Source organism: Choloepus didactylus, chromosome X (genome assembly GCF_015220235.1).
Source record: "Choloepus didactylus isolate mChoDid1 chromosome X, mChoDid1.pri, whole genome shotgun sequence".
In the NCBI taxonomy this organism is placed as follows: Eukaryota; Metazoa; Chordata; class Mammalia; order Pilosa; family Megalonychidae; genus Choloepus; species Choloepus didactylus.
This window is the reverse complement of record NC_051334.1, coordinates 23,177,096-23,180,532: the sequence shown is the minus strand read 5'-3', so window position 1 is coordinate 23,180,532 and position 3,437 is coordinate 23,177,096. Positions and strand designations below refer to the sequence as shown.

At 34.5% G+C, this 3,437-nt stretch overlaps 1 pseudogene; it reads left to right on the top strand.

The window, feature by feature from the left end:
- Positions 1 to 917: 917 nt before the first annotated feature.
- LOC119523806 lies at positions 918 to 1,227 on the top strand (annotated as a pseudogene).
- Positions 1,228 to 3,437: the final 2,210 nt, after the last annotated feature.

Genomic DNA, 3,437 nt, shown 5'->3' with positions numbered 1-3,437 from the left:
ATGGATCTTTTATGGAAAACTGGGTAAAATGATTTTAATGTTCCTATGGAAGAATAAATATCAAAACTATGAAAAAGAATGGAACCAAAGAGGGATTTGCCTTCTAGATATGAAAGTTAACTATAGATTACTATGTGTAAAACAATATGGTTTTGGCACAGGGAATAATAAATAGACCAATAAAAGGAATAGACTCCAGAAATAAATCCAAGAATATATATGAACTTAACACATAGCAAAGAGTCATTTCAGTTAATGGAGGTAAAGGATGACTTCATGAATGGTATTGGAATAACTCACGTGCTATCCAAGATAAAAAAAGAAACTAACTTCTACCAAACAGCATATACCAAAATAATTTTAATTGTATAAAAATCCAAATAAAATTAATAAAACAACAAAAATATCAGAAGAAAATCCAGGAATGAATATTTGTAAAACCTTGGGGGTAGAAAATACCTTTTTGAGCAAGACAGAAAATTGCAGGAATCATAAGGAAAAACAAATGTTTTTGATTACACAAATATTAAAGATTTTTGTATATCAAAAGATAACATAAGGAAAAGTACACGGAAGTATTACACGTTCAAGGAGCATGATGTATACAACCTACTCTCAATTTTTAGAAAATAGATGGATTGATAGATTGAAGATCAATGAGAGAGAGAAAGAGAGAGGGGGAAAGGGGGAAATGGAATGATATGGCAAATGTGCAAAATGTTAAAAGTTGGTGGATCTAGGTATCTGGATGGGGGGGTATGTTGGAGTTCTCTGTATGGGTTTTGGATTAATGTGCAACTGTCTTGCAAGTTTGAAATAATATCAAAATAAAAAGTTTATTTAAAAAGATAGCATAGGTTGCTGAGAGGCAAGGCTACTCGATTGCTGAAGAGGTGGCCGCAGTGGCGACAATAGCCATGGGTCAGGTGGTCAAGGTTTTACAACTCTTTAAAACATTGCACAGGACCAGACGACAAGTTTTTAAAAATGATGCCAGAGCATTAGAAGCAGCCAGAATTAAGATAAATGAAGAATTCAAAAATAATAAAAGTGAGACTTCTAAGAAAATAGAAGAGCTAATGAAAAGAGGTTCTGATGTTGAACTGCTTCTCAGAACATGTCATACAAGGTTTTCACACAGACCACAATACACAGAAACTGGTTCCTAGGAAGGAACTTCTTATAGAAAATGTGCCATATTGTGATGCTCCAACTCAGAAGCAATGAATTTTCTAGGATAAAATCAAATTTTTGTACTTTTAATTTTAAAATATATGACTTTGGCAAAAGTCTTGGAAATGCAGATAATTTTCTCTGAACTGGCATATTGAAAATGAATGAATTAAAATATAGCTTCACAATTAAATTTCAGGTTAAAAGGACATTACTGAGAACAACAGAATATAGTTAAGTTTCCAAAGGTCATTAGATAAAAGGGCATTTCATTTTCATTGAAAATCAAACTTTATAAAGTGAAATATATGCTTAGGTATATAATAATAACATCTCTTTGACCTTGATGATATTTAAATGTCTTGGCCTTACCATAACTTTTTGAGAAAGCATTTTTTTGATAAATTAGTAGGTTCTCCTCCGGTGTGAAATGAGATTATTAGATTAAGTTGCTATTTAATCCCAGAAACATTAAATTGCTCAAAAACACACCATGTGTGCCAACTCTTTACAGAAGGTGGCCCTTGTTTCCTAAAGCACTGGAATTTTTACTTTAGCTAACAAATAACTGTACAGTTTCTTTTTTAGAAGCAGAGAGTATCTCTGTGTTCTTATAAAGACATTTTTAAATCAGTCTTCTAAAGAAAGATGAATAAAATATAAAGATTACCTAAAATGACTATGGAATAAAGAAATCCTAATTTTTTAGGAAATAATGACCTTTGATCAGATTATATAATATGGTCTTAGGAGAATTAGCTGTACTAGACCACAGTTAGACATCATTGTAAAAATATATGGTTGCATTCTTTTCCTTTGAATCAATAAAACTTAATTACCATTCTTCTTCCAACATGGCCCATTGCTGATGATCCTGTAGTATCACAAAACAGCTTGGCATTCTGCCATCTAATGCTAGGAATTATAAAATTGTTTTTAGTAATCCTCTTGTTTATTTTTTATCTGTGCATCTTTACCATTCTGTTTTTTTTTTTTTTTTTTTTTTTTTTTTGTTTGTAATTCTGTCATTTTATCATAGGTGAAGATTCATGAAACCACCACAACAATCAAGAAACACAACTACTATTCCACCAACTCAGATATCCCTTATGCTTCCCCTTTATAGTTTTTTTTTTTTAATCATCATTTTATTGAGATATATTCACATACCACGCAGTCATACAAAACAAATTGTACTTTCGATTGTTTACAGTACCATTACATAGTTGTACATTCATCACCTAAATCAATCCCTGACACCTTCATTAGCACACACACAAAAATAACAAGAATAATAATTAGAGTGAAAAAGAGCAATTGAAGTAAAAAAGAACACTAGGTACCTTTGTCTGTTTGTTTGCTTCCCCTACTTTTCTACACATCGATCCATAAACTAGACAAAGTGGAGTTTGGTCCTTATGGCATTCCCAATCCCACTGTCACCCCTCATAAGCTACATTTTTATACAACTGTCTTCGAGATTCATGGGTTCTGGGTTGTAGTTTAATAGTTTCAGGTATCCACCACCAGCTACCCCAATTCTTTAGAACCTAAAAAAGGTTGTCTAAAGTGTGCGTAAGAGTGCCCACCAGAGTGATCTCTCGGCTCGTTTTGGAATCTCTCTGCCACTGAAGCTTATTTCATTTCCTTTCACATCCCCCTTTTGGTCAAGAAGATGTTCTCCATCCCACGATGCCGGGTCTACATTCCTCCCCGGGAGTCATATTCCACGTTGCCAGGGAGATTCACTTCCCTGGGTGTCTGATCCCACGTAGGGGGGAGGGCAGTGATTTCACCTTTCAAGTTGGCTTAGCCAGAGAGAGAGGGCCACATCTGAGCAACAAAGAGGCATTCAGGAGGAGACTCTTAGGCACAAATACAGGGAGGCCTAGCCTCTCCTTTGCAGCAACCGTCTTCCCAAGGGTAAAACTTATGGTAGAGGGCTCAACCCATCAAACCACCAGTCCCCTATGTCTGTGGTCATGTTAGCAACCATGGAGGTGGGGTAGGCGAATACCCCTGCATTCTCCACAGGCTCCTCAAGGGGGCACTACATCGTTTTTTTTTTGTTTTTTTTTTTTCCTTGTTTGTCTTTTTTCTTTTTTTTTTTTTTTTTAACTTTCCCTTCTTTTTTCAAATCAACTGTATGAAAAAAAAAGTTAAAAAGAAAACAAACATACAATAAAAGAACATTTCAAAGAGACCATAGCAAGGGAGTAAGAAAAAGACAACTAACCTAAGATAACTGCTTAACTTCCAACATG